The 17,504-nt window shown below is 43.3% G+C and overlaps 1 long non-coding RNA gene across 1 annotated transcript in view; it reads left to right on the top strand.

Annotated features, from left to right (window-relative positions):
* Positions 1-10,695, top strand: part of LOC109549529 (uncharacterized) — a 52,050-nt gene extending 41,355 nt beyond the window's left edge. Inside the window, exons 5-6 of the long non-coding RNA XR_012332340.1 lie at positions 9,996-10,117; positions 10,353-10,695. This is a non-coding gene — a long non-coding RNA (uncharacterized lncRNA). The remainder of the gene's footprint in view (positions 1-9,995; positions 10,118-10,352) is intronic.
* Positions 10,696-17,504: the final 6,809 nt, after the last annotated feature.

The following is a 17,504-nucleotide window of genomic DNA, read 5'->3' as shown; positions in this document are numbered from 1 at the left end:
TCTCTGGGTATATGCCCAGTAGTGGAATTGCTGGGTCATATGGTAATTCTATTTTTAGTTTTTTAAGGAACCTCCATACTGTTCTCCATAGTGGCTGTATCAATTTACATCCCCACCAACAGTGCAAGAGGGTTCCCGTTTCTCCACACCCTCTCCAGCATTTGTTGTTTGTAGATTTTCTGATGATGCCCATTCTAACTGGTGTGAGGTGAAACCTCATTGCAGTTTTGATTTGCATTTCTCTAATAATTAGTGATGTTGAGCAGCTTATCATATGCTTCTTGGCCATCTGTATGTTTTCTTTGGAGAAATGTCTATTTAGGTCTTCTGCCCATTTTTGGATTGCGTTGTTTGTTTCTTTAATATTGAGCTGCATGAGCTGTTTATATATTTAGGAGATTAATCCTTTGTCGGTTGATTCGTTTGCAAATATTTTCTCCCTCTTTTCGTCTTGTTTATGGTTTCCTTTGCTGTGCAAAAGCTTTGAGATTTCATTAGGTTCCATTTGTTTATTTTTGTTTTTATTTCCATTACTCTAGGAGGTGGATCAAAAAAGATCTGCTGTGATTTATATCAAAGAGTGTTCTTCCTATGTTTTCCTCTGAGAGATTTATAGTGACCAGTCTTACATTTCTCCTATGAATTTCTTAAAACATTTCTTTTGGCCATGTGGCTTGTGGGATCTTAGTTCCCCAGCCAGGGCTGGAACCTGGGCCTCCACAGTGAAAGAATGGAGTTCTGACCACTGGACTGCCAGGGAATTTCCTCTTAAATCATTTTTGATTTTGCTATTATAATTTTGTCAATCATGAAGTTACAAACCACCTGCTCCCTCTCTGTTGCCTCCAGACTCAGTTCATCATCAAATCCTATAACGTCTTCCATGAAAATAATTCTGTTATCTGTCATTTGCTTCTATTTTCACTGCCCCTACCTTGATTCAGACCAGGTTTTCTCAGCCTTGTCACCACTGGTATTGTGGGAGAGATGGCTCTTTGTTGTAGGGTGTTCTGTGCATTGTACGATGTTCAGCTGCACCCGTGGTCCCCACCCAATGGAAGCCAGAGTGCTCCACACTGTGTGACAACCAAAAGTGTCCCCAGACATTGCAGATATCTCCTGGGGAACAAAACACCTCCTGGTTGAGAACCTCTGATATAGACATTCGTTATCTTACACTTGGTCTGTTTCGATCGTCTTTTAACTAGCTTTTCTACTCCCATTACCAATCCTTTTACTTTTTTTCCCATATGGTACTGCCATAATAGTGTCATTAAAGCACCACATTGATGACGAAAATCCTTTCAGAAAAATTTGCTGATTTTTCTCAACCGCCCACTGAATAGAGACCAGATTCTTTTACTGATATCTGTATTCAAACCCATTGCCCATTACTGCTCAACTAAACATGAGGGAATATTTTCCACTCAAACTGGACTACCCAACGTTCCCTGACTCTGCTTTTATTTTCCAAGTTGTGGATCTTGCTGCTATGTAAGCCAGCAGTGTCTTCAATCAACCTTAACACATTCAAACTCCTATGTGTGCTCCAAGGCCCAGTTCAGTACCACCTTCTCTTCTCCTCCAGGAAATCTTCCTTGTATCTTCCTCCTTTTTCCCCAATACACTTCCAACTGCTGTCACTTTTTACAAACTCTTATTACATTTTGGCTCTTGTCACCCATTTGACTGGTAGCACATACATCTTGCATTGCTATGATTTATGTTAATATCGTCTTTCCTACTGGAGGGAAGAGATTGAAATATGTGATACTATCCCTGGCATCATCACTGAAACGTGTCTTAGGGCAGGTTATAAATGTTCCCCTCTTTTTGTTTCCTGATTAGTTTAGTGGAGATAGTCACGCCCTTCCCGCCTATCTCACTTGTTTTTTTTAAAAATAAATTTATTTGTTTATTTTATTTTTGGCTGCATTGGGTCTTCGTTGCTGCATGCGGGCTTTCTCTAGCTGCGGTGAGCAGGGGCTACTCTTTGTTGTGGTGCTCAGGCTTCTCATTGTGGTGGCTTGTCTTGTTGAGGAGCACAGGCTCTAGGCACACGGGCTTCAGTAGTTGTGGCACGAGGGTTCAGTACTTGTGGCTCGCGGGCTCTAGAGCGCAGGCTCGGTAGTTGTGGCGTATGGGCTTAATTGCTCCGCAGCACATGAGATCTTCCCAGACCAGGGCTCAAACCCGTGTCCCCTGCATTGGCAGGCGGATTCTTAACCACTGTGCCGCCAGGGAAGCCCCCTCACTTGTTTTTTTGAAAATAAAGTAAATAAGATGAATTCATCTCACAGAGATACCACAAAGGACGACACAGTTCTTATTTGAATCTTCATAAGATTCACAGTGACTCGCTGGTCAATGGGGATGGGTGGGGAAGTGAGAATAGAATCTTCATTCCGGAGAAGAATTGTCTGTGGATGTGACTGGCATAGACACCAGCCCAGTATTTTGTACTTTCACTTAGCTGTTAGGTTGATTACCATTGTAACCATTCTAAGAGTGGTAGAAAAAACGAAGGAGTCATAGAAATGTAAAATGGTGCAGCCACTTTGGAAAACAGTCTGGTTGTTTCTCAAATAGCTAAGCATAGAGTCACCATATGACCCAGCAATTCCACTCCTAGAAATCTACCCAAAAGAAATGAAGACATATATCCATAATAAAACTCATACATGAATGTTTATAGCAGTACTATTCATCTCAGCCAAAATGTGGAAACAACCCAAATGTCCATTAACTGATGAATAGGTAAACACAATGTGGTATCTCCATTTAATGGAATATTATCCTGCCATAGAAAGGAGTGAAGCACTGATACACGCCACAACATAGATAAACTTGAAAACATTATGCTAAGTGAAAGAAGACAGTCGCAATAGAGCTCATGTTATATTGTTCCACTTATATGAAATGGCCAGAACAGGTAAATTCGTATAGACAGAATATAGACCCGTGGTTGTCTATGGCTGGGGAAAGGTGTAGTTGCGGAGGCAAAGTAGTGATATTTAAAGGGGATGGGATTTTTTTTTTTTGAGGTGATGACAATGTAATTGACAACGGGGATGGTTGCACATACCTGTGAAAATACTAAAAACCACTGAATTGTACACTTTAAATGGGTGAATTGTTTGCTTTGTGAATTATATTTCAATGAAGCTGCTTTTAAAGAAGCCAAAACTCCAAAACCAACGATCCAAAAAAAAAAAAAGAGCATACAACTTACCAATGTCCGCTTAAGTTTCTGGAATCAAAACAGTTAAGATATCAAAGACTGAAATGTTAAGCCCAGGGCTCACGTCACGCATGTCCTTGGTGTTAGTCCTTTGTGTGCTCCCAGTTCATTCTTAATCTCCTGGCAGAAATTCTGTTCTGCTTTCTCTGCACCTGCATTGTTCTCTGACGCTGAACGGAGTGATCCAGGGACCCACAGAATGCTAGCAACTGCCCAGTACTCATTCTCTGTTTTCAACTTAGCTACATCAGTTTGTCAAAACAGGAAGTTTTACTGTAAAAGATTATACTTTAAAAAAAAATTTTGATTGGAGTATAGTTGATTTACAATGTTGTGTTAGTTTCAGGTGTACAGCAAAGTGAATCCGTTATACGTGTACATATATCCACACTTTTTTAGAGTCTTTTCCTGCATAGGTCATTACAGAGTATCGAGTAGAGTTCCCTGTGCTATACAGTAGGTCCTAAAAGATTATACTTAAGGTGGGATATAGAGGAGAAAATCCTATGCTTCCAAACTATAGGGAACAGTGAAATGACATTTCTCCCAAGTGGTTACATAAAAGAAAGTTCGTGCAGACGGTGACTTTTTGTTGTCACAAGCTTCCTGTCTTCTTTGCTCTCCCAGACATGTGCTAAGATCACCACTGAATTGCTGTAGAGTTTTCATGTCATTGTGTAATGCATAGATTGTTGTACATAAATTCAATTTCATTTCTCTGGTCTATTTCCCTTTTTAAGTATAACAGGGGTGCGTGAGCCTCCCAGTCCTTTCCTGGGGGTGGGTGCTTGAACCTATGAGAGCCAGTTGGAAAGCTGGGCCTTATGATGCCTCTGCAAATATCCCCTCTGGTGCCTGACATTCTGGGCCTCTCGCCTGCCTCGATGGCCTCTGTGTCTTAGCACAACCGGTGACCCAGCCACTCCTCTTTCTCTTGGTGCCAGAGGGAACGGGACAGAGAAGCCTCTGTTACTTTCCTCCTTGTTCCCTTGGCCCTTTAGCCTTTTCGAGAGGAAAACATCAGATGACACAGCGTATGGAATATTTATCAAAACACAGTCACAGCGATAACCGGAAAATTAGCGTTAACATTGATTAAGCACCGTTCACTATGGGGGATGCTTTGCTGAATCTCATCCAGTCTTGAATAAGTATTATTATTGTGCTTATGGATAGGTGGGTGAGCCAGGTCTTAGAGAGGGGGAGAACTTGCCGCGGGTGACACGGTTAGTTCCCGGTAGAGCCAGGATATTCACCTTGGCGGTCTCTCTGATGCTTTTTAACAGAGATTAAAAGTACCAAGATTCTGGACTGCCCTGGTGGTCCAGTGGTTAAGACTCCACACTCCCAGTGCAGGGGGCACGGGTTCGATCCCTGGCTGGGGAACTGGGATGGCCCGTGTGCCCCATGGGAAAAATAAATAAATAAAATTTTAAGAAAAGGACCAAGATTCAAGTTCTAAGTAGTTTGCAACTTTCTCTGTACCTTTGAAGGAAAGGACCGCAGACCCAGGCTTTCACCCTGTGTGTCCACGTGCCAGACACCTTCGGTTTGCCCCGCAGACCTTCCCTGCGTTTCTCCTCTCTGCTTTGTGCGACCAGGTGTCTGGTGTCACCCCCTGTCGCGTGGCTGTCTCCCTTCACTCAGCACTCTGTCTCTGCGTTCTGGTAACCGCACCCTCCCTTCACCCAAGGGTGGTAACACCTGCCTGGCCAGCCCAGGGAGTCGCACTAATCTCTGGTTTCCCTATGCCCTGCCCACACCTTTGTAAACAGACCTTTTATTAAACTCTCCTGAATTTCCCTTCTCTGCGTGGGCCATTTGTTTCCTGCTGGGACCCTAATTGATCCAGTCCCCGTGGGCCTTCCCCCAACCCTGACCTGGTTCTATCTTCAGGTCACACCCCCACCTTCTTCCTGTGGCTGCAGGAACATCTGCGTCTGCGCCCTTCCCCAGAAGGCCAGTGTTCACCTCTGCTTCTTCCCCGGGGCCTGCAGACTCTAGTTGGCCTTGGGAGGGCGGGGCCTTAGGAGCAGGGGAGGGGCCACCAAGTCCTTCCAGGTCTGGCTCAGTCCGCCGACCTGGGAGGGCTCTGGTCACTGGAGCCTCCATAACTGACTACATCTCTCAAGGACATACGCCAACTGTTTGCTCAGAGACAATGTGACCTAATCTAATCTGAATGAAAACGATTTTTCTCATGAGCAGGCCTGCAGCCCAGACCCACAGAAACAGCGGGTCTTCATTATTGGTCCTCAAATCACAGGTTCAGATGCTTTTCCACCCTGCCTCAGGCCCTGGCAGCAGGAACAGAAGCCCCTGGGGAAGGTTACCGACTGTGATGAAGAGATTTTGATTCAGAATTTGGGGAGTGGGCATTTGGAGAGACGTTCACCGATGCTTCCTCGTTGATGAGTGAACTGAGAGGAGCAAACTTGCTTCCGTGGAATTCTTTCTGCTTCCCCTTTTCCCTCACCTTCTGAATATAGGAGAAAGTCTAGAGTCCTAGGGAAAATCTTCAGAGATGGACCCATTCCGTTTTTGAAGGGTGACGAAGTCTTCTTGCAGGAAGTTACAGGGATTTTCTAGGTGGAGGGAAGAGTTTGTGCAAAGGCCCGGAGGCAAGAGAAAGCATGAGACGTCTGGGGAACTGAACACAGGACTGCACGTTGCCCAGAGCTCAGATCCTCAGACCCTGAGGATGAGAAGTCAGATATGGTACCAGTAAGGCCACATGGGTTGTGTAGAGCAGGCATCTGTTCCGGGTGGTTAGCGCCCTGACACAGGGTGATCTAACCCCACCATGGCCAGTCCCAGTTTTAGCACTGAAAGGCCCATGTCCCAGGAAGCCCCTTTTGTTCCAGACAAACCAGGAGGCGTGGTCATCCTATGCCGTGATCATCCTATGCCGTGATAGCAGTGAACTATTTTGGACATCACGCCTGCGCTAACATACATGCACACGCGTGCAGTGAATTCTGTGTGTGGATGTGTGTTCTTGGGTTCTTGCTGCGCAAGGTGATGTCTTTAATGGTCCTCTTGCTCTTTGAGTTTTGAGCAGGAGTTTTAACTCAAACTGCGACGCAAGATGACCTCCCCTTGCCCTGACAGGTGAGAGTATTTTTTCATCAGTGTGGTCTCTCAGGCATCTTGAACTTTCCTTTCCTGCTAGCAAACAGAGTTGTCCCCAAGGATCTTTGACGAACTCCCTTTCAGACTTTTCCTGCTCGGAGGAAATTCCTTTTGAGCCTCAGAAGATGGCTAGCTGTATTAGAACAAGCACGGCTACGACTGGAATGTTTGAAGACTGTTCCAAAACATTGTGGGTTCGTTTCAGTTTTCATTTTAGCCCTTAACTTACATATTTAATAGAGACCTGATATCTGCAAGGATAGCAGATATCCCAGCTGACTTTGGCGGCAGGCAGAGGGTTCTTCCTATCTGCCGCTCTCTGAGACAAACAGCTGTTCTCTGAATCTGTTCTGCAGGCAGCTGCTGTGTGCTGCAGCCCTGCCAGGACAACTCCCAGCTCTGAGGCCATACCTGGAGGCCTAGAATGTCACTGGACGAGCCCAACTAGGTGATGCATCCCAGAGAAGACTGTCATCACTCCTTCCTAGGCACATCCCCGACTCACAGACATGTGCAAATGATTTGCTGTAATATGGACTCTAGGTTGAGTCCAAGGTCTGAATCTGCCTGCTTAATGGAAAGACATATTTGTGTTTGGACAATTCCTTCTTTGTTAGGGGCCCAACATTCACGTATGACTCTGTGAGGACGGGTAATGACCTCCAAACTTGAGGAGTTATCATCGTCACTATTATTATGAATTATTTTCATTTTGCTAGAAAATCAGCGTTGGGAACACAGGAGGATAAACTGCCCAGGTTCATATCCCCAGAAGTTCCTTTCATGCTTCACTCGCTCCCCAAGTCACACGTTCTATGTCTTAGCCTTTGCCAAATCCAGACCAATGACAAAAGCTGGAAGGTTCCCTCTGCTCTGGCCTGTTCATCAAGTGACATTAGCCTGCATTTTAATTTGTATTGTGTTTTCTAGCTTTGGTGTCAAAATTAGCTGCCAGCTTTTTCATATTTTTTCTTACACTCTAGACTGGTTTATGTGGTGTAGAAATGAACTATTCTTTTCTTGATCTATTCTTTTCTTGCCTTAAAATCATCCTAGTTCTGGTATACTTTAGGGTTTTTTTTTTAATCTTACAATTTCCTTACAGTTTTTGATATTTTAAGGTTTTCAGTGTAGTTCTGAGTCAGTTTTTTCCCTTAGAAATCATCTATGAGATCTAGATTTTTAGGTTTATTGGAGCAAAATTATACTTTATCTTCTCATAATAAAAAAAAAATCCTGTCTATATGCAAGGCATGCTACATTCTAATGCTGTTTATTTTGTGTCTTTTATTTTCTTCTCCAAAGTTTGCTTATTTTATTGGCCTTTCCAGTGTATTTGCTTTTATTGATATTGTGAGAGTAAGAGGGAGAAATGGAGTGAGAATGAGAGAGAGAGAGAGAATGAGAACTAATATAAATTAGATCAACTTTATTACCTTCTTTTGGGTCTACTTGGTCTATTTCTTAGAGAGATATATCAAAATCTCACATTTCTTATTTTACTATCAGCTCTTGCTTTATATGTTTCACAGTTGTGTTTATAAGTACACAAAAGTTTACTACTGTTATATATTCCTTGTGGTTTGTATCTTTTATAAATATAAAAATGTGTTCCTTTTTAAAGTCAGCAAATGCTTCTTTACATTTTATTATTTCTAATATTAATATTGCAATATCTAATTTCTTTTAGTCTGTTACAAATCTTTTACAGCTTTTTATTGCCGTCTTTTCCCCGCCATGTTGTGTACTTTTGTTTGCTTTAATGTCTGCTAAACATAGAGCTTCCTACCTCTCTCTGGTTCATGTCATAATTTTATGTTTTTGACTCAGTAAAGGAAAGACCGCATGATAGAGATCAGCGAAAGGGTTCACTTGCTCTTTGTTTCCTATCCTATGCAAAGCTCACGTAGTATCTAGGTATTAACCGTACTATTGCAGCCATCTGCTTGAAGGTGGAAATCTTTAATCAACCCATGTAGTCCTGGATTTGGGGGCTGTGTTGCTAACTTGTGATTGCAGAGCAGAGGGACAGACAATGGAGGGGACTTATTCTCAGCTAACATGAATAAGCAACCTGCTTTGTATCTTTAGAAGCTTTTCTGATTTTTTTTTTCATTTGATATTTGGTGTTCTGAAATTCCTCCAAGAATAGTTTTCAATTTTCCTGCTTGAAATTCAGAGTCTTTCTAAAGACTTCAGCTCTGGGAATTTTTCTAACATTCTTCCCTTTGATTTCCTAACTCACTAATTTACTCCTTGGCTCTGTCTGTTCTGCTATTCAGTCCATTGACTGGGTTTTTAGTTTTGTCAATTACATATAAAATTTTCACAGATGCAATATCTTCTTAAATCTTTCCAAATATAATAATTACACTCATGTGGCAGGTACTCTGTAGGTTTACAACCTTGCCTCTCTCTATTCTAGGTGTTGTAATTTATAAAACCTTGCACCTGGCTGAGGTTATGAAATATAATTCTGGCCAAGTTTGTTGGTGCTGTCTTCTTTACTTCCTTCTTTTTCATTCATTGGATGCAGCTGTGTGGTCTGGGGTCCCAGCAGCTGTCTTGTGACCATTAGGACTAAAGCCACTCTTTTTTTTTTTTTTGCGGTACGCGGGCCTCTCACTGCTGTGGCCTCTCCTGTTGCGGAGCACAGGCTCTGGACATGCAGGCTCAGCGGCCATGGCTCACCGGCCCAGCCGCTCCGCGGCATGTGGGATCTTCCCCGACCGGGGCACGAACCTGCGTCCCCTGCATCGGCAGGTGGACTCTCAACCACTGCGTCACCAGGGAAGCCCTAAAGCCACTCTTTAAGGTGGCAAAGAAGAAAGACGGAAAGGTCACACATCCTTGAAGGCATCACCGAATAGCTACATTAGCCTCGGGCTACCCCCTCCATCCTACTCTCTGTATGACAAAAAAAGAAACCTCTAAGATTCAGTTGGATTTTCTATTAAGCAAAGCAGTTTGCCATCCCTGATTAACACAACTGAGTCTGAAATTCTCTTCTGATTGCTCTGTTAGCTCATTTCTACTATTTTTATTAGGTCCTCTGCTTATGGAGTTTGGTTCTCCTCTCATGGTGTTGGTTTTCTTCAAGTGATTCTAATTCTTGTTCTTTAAGAATCCCTGCTTGCCTACCTGTAGAGGTGACCTTGTCTTGTCAATGATGATTGTTAGGGAGAGGCAGCCGCCTGTCCTTGGTGTGGGGCACTTATCTTTCCCATTAGTAACCAGCTGGGGCCCAGCGCTGCTTTACTGGTACGACCCAAACCCTCCGCTATAACTGGTAAAGGCCACCACTGCCTGCTGCTTGGCAACAGTGGGTTGAGGGAAGGACACAGGAGAGTGGTCAGCCCTGCCCGGGTGTGCCAAGGCAGCCACTGGATTAATCAACACAGACTCCCCACACTCCTCCCCCATTCCCAAACCCCACTCCCACCACTTTCCTTTGATAAGATAATCCTTTCCCTGAACTGCTGCTACCCTAGCAGACTTTTTCTCCTGCCTGTGATAAGATGTGCAGTTTTCTCTTGTTATTATTGCTTTCAGTGTCCATCCAGTCTGTCTTCTGTATCAAACACGTTTTTCTACTGATGGTATTCTCTCCTATGTTTCACAGTAGATGCAGGAAGAGGCTGGAGAAATTTGCATTTCTAATACGTTCCAAGGTGATGCTGAACCACACTTTGAGAACCACTGCCTTAAAATATGCCTTTCATCTAATGAAACTTTGGAAAACAGGTGCGTGCATGTGATTTGATTAGTTTACCTTATGGATCCGATCTCAGAAGTCTGGTTCATTTTAAACAAATGTTTATTTTCTGAAACCCAAGATTTTGATAACTGGGTGTTCACAGCTGAAGGGAAGACCAATGAAAATGCTAGTTTTAAGTTACCCCCTCCATGCTTCCTGTCCATTTAAAATATTCCAGATCTTTCTATCACTCCCGAGTGATCTCTTCTCGTTCCCTTCCAGAGCTCAGTGTGTTCACATAGTTCAAACGCTGAGTGAAGAAAAAAACCCCTGCGATGTCTGTGTGTGAGCCTAGTTTGATATCTTTGCATGTATGATCATGTAGTATTTATGGACAAAGAAGAATTTGGATATCCAAACACTGTTTCAGAAATCTACATTTCTACAAGGATAAAAAGCCCCAAAGTGCGGTGTCTCAGGCACATTCTACAGCACTGTCTGCAATGGACTCAGATAATTTAATCATCCACTGAAGGCAAGTCATGTGTCATTTTCCCCAAGTAGCCACTGGTACCCGAGGAACCCAAACAGAAGGGGAAGGCTAAATATATAAGGCTTCCTTTTGTCTTGTGTCCTGTTTCTTCTTCCAAATTCATTTTCAGGCCCAGGCCTACGATGACATGCTAGTTTTCAAGATTAAATGTTCATATCCACTTTCTACTGTTTTTCAAGAATGACTGTAAATGCGTGAACGTATTTAGAGGAAGACTTGTATGCATGTACCTGGATCATTAGGACACAAAGTATAACGTGCATATTCTATGCATATCATTTAATATGTGTGGTTTATTTTAACCTTGAGCCTTCTTCCTACCGTATAAACAAGACTAGTCTTTCTCCCTGAGTCTCCTTAACTTAAATATTTGAATGTGCTCTGAGGTTACCTTATTCCCACTACCTGTCATTGAGTGCTGAGCTCAGACACTGCCTGTTTTAAGCTCTAACTAATTTAAATTTGCAAGTCATTATGACCCCCTTGACTTTGAAACGCACATTTCTTTAAGTGCCAAAATCACACTGCAGTGAATCAGCTTACATGTAAAGATAAACAACTTTAGAGTAAAGGAAATCTCCATTAACCAGTCTTGTATTAGCTGCAATCTGAACATATCACACGTATATTTTCGGCTGCAGCATTCCCACTATAACCTAACAACTAAAAATACTACCTGTGTGCTTGAGGGTAAGTTATGACTGTCATGGGAACCATAATTTTGAATTTGATATTTGTGGGCATAAATCTCAGCTCTGTTTCTGCCTAAGCATTAACTTAGAAAAACCGTTTTGGAGGCTTCTTTGCATATTGTAATGATAGCGGTTGGCCCGACTCTGAGCTGGTGCTAGTTTTCTTTAGATAGGGTTGTGTCTGAAGATGTCCCCTGACACAGGGCACCTAGTAGATATCACTCCGCTTCAGCAAGAGCATTGCCTGATTGCAGTGATATGCGGAGAAGGACAGATTGAATCCTCACTGATGCATGAGGATTTTCTAGGTGAAAGAAATGACGAAAGAAGAGAAATTGCATCTTGGAGGTTTTTGCGCACTCTCTGTATACAAATTGTATTTATCTTGAGAACAGCTATGAGCATAAACCTTGGTGGCTTTTCCTTTTGTTTCCTTTTTGGAGAATTTAGAGCATCTAGTTATAGACCTGGAAAAGGGGTTTACTCTTTCAGAAGACCAGCGCCCTGACCTGTGACATGGAGGTGATGACACTTACCTTTGAGGGTTTTTGTGAAAACTGATGAGATAAAATGGGTAATGCCACACGTAGGTACTTCCTGAGGAATTGTTAGTATTGTTGAAGAAACTGAATCAAAGCAAGAGAATAACAGTTACCACAAGAGATATAAGCCAACTTGGAGCAGTGTGTTATAATCAACAATGCTTTAAAGAATGATTTCCAGGAAGAAATCACATTTAAAAATATACATATAACTATAACTGAGAAGGGAGAGAGTGAATATTTATCTGAGCAATCACTTTGTGTTTTGCACTATTGAGGTATATTAGCTATCCCCTGCTACAGAACAAACTACCACAAAAGGCAGTGTCTTACAATAATCCACACTTCTTAATGCATTTCTTTGGGCTAGGAACCTGGGCACAGCTTAGGTGGAGCCTCTGCTTCAGGGTCTCTGAAAGGCTGCAGTTGAGGTGTTGGCTAGGGCTGGGGTCTCATCTGAATGCTCTACTGGGGAAAGATTTGCTCCTGAGCTCACGGGGTGGTGGGACTGGGGACCTGGTTTCCCACTTGGTTGTTGGCTGGAACTGCCCTCAGCTCCTTGCCATGTGCGCCTTTCCAATGTGGAAGTTTGCATCATTAATGCAAGCCAACAAGGCTGTAGAGAAAGTCTGCCAGCAACATAGGGGGCTCAGTTTTATTAATCTGATCGTAGGAGTGACATCCATCACCTTTGCTGTATTTCATTGGTTAGAAGCAACGCCCAGGTCCCGCCTATACTCAAAGGGAAGGGATTATTCAGGGTGTGAATACGGGAAGTGAGGATGGTGGAGACCCTCTCAGAGTCTGCCTGCCATAGTAGCTAACATGGAAGTAATGGAAATTGAAATGAGAGCAAAACGAACATAGCACTATGTGCCATACGTTCTCCAAGCATTTACATTTGTTCATTATTCCTCCCAATCACCTGTGAAGTAGACCTTACTATTATCCCTGTTTTGATCATGAACACTGAAGCACAGAGAGCTTAAGTGATTTGTCTGAGGTTACACAGCCAGGAAGTGGTAGAGCTGGGGTTTGGACCTTGACATTTTCACTCCTGAGCCCTTATTCCCAACCACGACTCTACACTTCGTGTACTATAGAGCTCTAGACCATAAAAGTTATAACTAGTAATTTATTGACATATATGTTAGATTTTAGTCATTTCTTATTTTCTGTATTTGAAGGGGTTGTCTGACTAGTAGTAGCTTTACATGAAATGAGAGTGTCCTGGGTAGGTAAGATGATGTATTGCTGCTGCACAGCAGGTGCTCGGTCGGTGTTAGTTTCCTTCCCTTGTTTTGGTAGAGAATGGGCACAGCAGAGTCAGGGTAGCACTCCTCAGGGCAGGCTCTGAATGACTCAAGATTTAGCTGTGTTTCCGGATTACTAGCTTCCTGAGGACCGAAAGTACAGAGCAGTGTTTCCAGGGAGCAAAACGGTATCCCTAAGCTCCGGAGACGATGTTAGGATGTTTGCTTTCAGAGCGGCACGCAAGTGGTATGTGAATAAGTCTCTGGTTTTGGGTGAATGGATTTCAGAGACAGAGTGAAGCAGCAGTTGTTTAGAGGGGGATGGTTTTGGCCCCATTAAAGCTCAGATATAATCCTCTGAGTGGTATGATAAGTACGATGTGTGTAAATTGACCTCTGCATCCCATAAAGAGTCCTCTTCATTTTCTGCCAGGTTTACTCACTTCTGTCATTTTTTTTTAATCAGTTTACTGTTTTTATTTTTCTAAATATTTATTTATTTATTTATTGGCTGTGTTGGGTCTCTGTTGCTGCTCGCAGACTTCCTCTAGTTATGGCTAATGGGGACTACTTTTCATTTCGGTGCATGGGTTTCTCATTGTGGTGGCTTCTCTTGTTGCGGAACATGGGCTTCTAGGCGTGTGGGATTCAGTAGTTGCAGCACGTGGGCTCAGTAGTTGTGGCTCGCGGGCTCTAGACCATGTGGGCTTCAGTAGTTGTGGCTCACAGGCTCTAGAGCAGGCTCAGTATCTGTGATGCATGGGCTTAGTTGCTCCGCGGCATGTGGGATCTTCCCGGACCAGGGCTCAAACCCATGGGCCCTGCATTGGCAGATGGATTCTTAACCACTGTGCCACCAGGGAAGTCCCACTTCTGTCATTTTGAGGCCCAGTTTCATGCTTTCTGTGCTACCCTTCCCCTTACTCAATAAAACAGGATGGAGAGAGCTACGTGAGTCCAGTAGGGCAGCTCTTCCTACTCAATTAAGAAAAGAAAGGCACAGCAGAGTTATGCCGTGTTCTCCAAATGGTACTGTTCCTTCCTATAGGACATTTGATTACTAGAATAGAGCAGTTGCAACAGTACTTTTCATTTCTCAGTCATCTGAATATACTCTCTACATCTTCATTAGTATGGATAATTGAGAATTGAATATAAGTGACCACATATTCTCCATGCATATAAATGAGGTTATTGGTCATGTAGAAGGAAACGTAATTCATGAATTATTCTTTAACAAGACTTTAACAATTCTAGTCCATTAGTGGCCATTGCATTACACTTGGAAATTAAAATCTGGTATCATTTTCGATGGCATAGTGGGTACCTTTTGGGATGCTGTTACGGACTGAATTGTGTCTTTCTGAAATTCATATGTTGAAGCCCTAACCCCCATATTTGGAGATAGGACCTTTAAGGAAATAATTAAAGTTAACTGAGGTCATAAGGGTGGGGTCCTAATCCAGTAGGACTGGTATCCTTATAAGAAGAAGAAGAGGCAACACAGGTTTCTCTCTGAGGGCACACAGAGGAAAGGGCAAGTGATTAGCAAGAAGGCGGCTGTCTGCAAGCCAGGAAGAGAGGTCTCACCTGAAACCACCCTGCTGGCATCTTGATCTTGGATTTCTACCTTCTGAAACTGTGAGAAAATAAATTTCTGTTGTTTAAGCCACCCAGTCAGTGGTATTCTGTGATGGCAGCCCTACCAGATGAATAAAGGTGTCGATCCAGTTAAACTGCCATCACCTGCAGCCCTGTCCTCACTGCCCATTTCCTTCCAGTGAGCCAGCTCCCACAGACGTGGCTGAGTCACTAGCAAGTGAGCCACATAACCCTGCCCCCGAGCACAGCCACGTAGCCAAGTGGTTCACCCTTGATCCAGGCTTGTCCCGCAGATTCACTCTCATAGGAATTCAAAACAGGGACTCAGCAACTCTGGTTAGTTTTGTTGAGATGCTTTAACAGAGTATTTGAAGCCTCGGCTACGGTGACCTTGTGCATGCTGCCCTAGAACAAAGTAGGTCTTTTGGGAGAAAGAAAAGAATAAAGCAGATGTGCAGATGTGCAGAGAAGAGGAACGAGGATTCGAGAGCATGGTCTCAAGAGAGGGACGAGTGACCTTGGCTGTGGACCTTCTGGTTCTGACTTTGTCTCCTCAGGGGCCCTGGTCAAGTTGTTCATTTGGTTTCTGTGAAATACCTCTGATTCTTTACAAAAATTCCTCATTACTTCAGCCACCTCTAGGCAGCTTCTGTTTCTTGCAACCTAAGGATTTCTTAATAAGACATATGGAAGCATGTATAATTAAGGCCTAAAGCATGAATTAAGTAGAAATCCCATAATAAACAGAAGGTGAATGCATTAATTTGCTAATCCTTCTCCCTTGCTGTGGAAATAATGGGAATTTTATTCCTAACCCATGGCAGTATAGGTCTCTATTTAGTTCACTTATTTTTTATTTCTTGTTTATATCCTACATGATAAGTTTTTCTGAGGAAGAGCCTGTCTATGATCTATAACAGGGGTCCCCAACCCCCGGGCCACGGACTGGTACCGGTCCGTGGCCTGTTAGGAACCGGGCCTCACAGCAGGAGGTGAGCAGCTGGTGAGTGAGAGAAGCTTCATCTGTATTTACAGCCGCTCCCCATTGCTCGCATTACTGCCTGAGCTCCGCCTCCTGTCAGCATTGTGGTGAGTTGTATAATCATTTCATTATATATTACAATGTAATAATAATAGAAATAAAGTACACGATAAATGTAATGCGCTTGAATCATCCCGAAAACCATCCCCCTGCCCTGGTCCATGGAAAAATTGTCTTCCACATAAATGTCTTCATTCATTCATTTAAAAATGATTAAGTATGTACTTTAGAGAAGTTCTAGATTTAATCTTAGGTGAACAACTTTGAACTAGACCTTACTTCTGTCTTAAGTGTTTCGTGTTAGCTGGTGGTGATGGACGCAAGGCACCCAGGTGTGGCCACGTGGATGGTTCACTGTGTAACTCCACGGGCGACTTTGAGATGTCTGTAAGCCATGCACCCTGGGCACATTCAGTTCATAGCATCCAGAACTGAATGTGCAGTGGAACAGCTCTGCTCAAGGCTGCGTGGTGACTGCTATAAAATGCATGAACAAATCATACGGGGCATAAGTAATCCTGCCCGGGAGGAAGGAAGAAAAGGAGGTCGGTGAAGGCTACACTGAACATGAGACATTTGACATCCAAATGACAAATTTCCAAGCAGCATAAACAGAAGACAAGGGCATTCCTGGCATGGGGAGCAACAAGAATAAAGGCACAGTGGCATCCAAGGAATGCATTCAGGGAGTGGTGGCGTCAGGACCTCTGGAGATCTGCTCGTCCGTGAAAGCAATAGGAACACTGGCAAACACTGTCAAAATCCACTTTTTCAGAACTCTGGAAATTAGCCACAGGCTTGTAACTAACCAAGGAGTGTTTATTCAAGACAAATGGCAGAACCTCAAGAACCCAGGAAGACTTGTGACATTTTAACTTGCCCTCATCCCACTCCCTCTCCAAGGTCTGCTGTAGCCCTGAAAACCAAACAGCTCACAACCAGGGAAGCTGTGAACTCCAGGAGACTTGCCACCACTGGAGGAGCCAGAACTGCTTTGGAGCCCCGTCCCCAGAGAACTGTCACTTCCTAACTTGTCCGGCACCTCACCGAACAGCCCCATCTCAAGCTGGCCTTTATCTGACCTGACTCAGAGCTCTCTCTGTGCGAAGGTGCCCACCTGTGAGGCAAGCAGTCAGCAGAAACTGCCCCTGAGGAGTCCAGAGGACTTCCTAGACAAAGACATTAAATCACCGTTGAAAATATGTTCAAAGAATACTCCTCGTTTAAAATATTACAAATTGAAAAAAAAATTTTTTAAATATTACAAATTGTTATGAGAAACAAAGTTCTCATACTTTGAGTTCTCATACTTTTGAATTCTGTGATCAGACATGGATGAAATAATGAGTTGAAAAATTTCTGTATTGCTGGAATATGTCAGCACCTTTCCTGTGCAGATATACACTGTGATTATCCAGCAGTGGCATATTATAGGCTTTTCCCAAACTTCTTCGACTACAGAAACAAAATGTCAGAAAATATTTATTTGTAGCTTATGGAAACCGTAACGATGCTTTCACATAGTTTAGGAAATGGAGGCCTAGACCGTGATCTCCTATAACAGGGTAATTACTAAGGTAGGAATATCTGATTTGTATGTTGCCTGGTACAGCGTCTCGGGCATCCTACATGCTCTGTGATTGTTTGCTGAAGGAGTAACCGTAAGAAGGAGAGCTAGAGGGAAAGAAATGAGTGAGAGGAGTAGTAGCAGCAACAAAGCAGGATGAAGATTCCCGCCTGCCAGCCTCCC

Source organism: Tursiops truncatus, chromosome 6, assembly GCF_011762595.2.
Source record: "Tursiops truncatus isolate mTurTru1 chromosome 6, mTurTru1.mat.Y, whole genome shotgun sequence".
Lineage (NCBI taxonomy): Eukaryota > Metazoa > Chordata > Mammalia > Artiodactyla > Delphinidae > Tursiops > Tursiops truncatus.
Note: the sequence above shows the minus strand (reverse complement) of the source record. Positions and strands in the feature narration are given on the sequence as shown.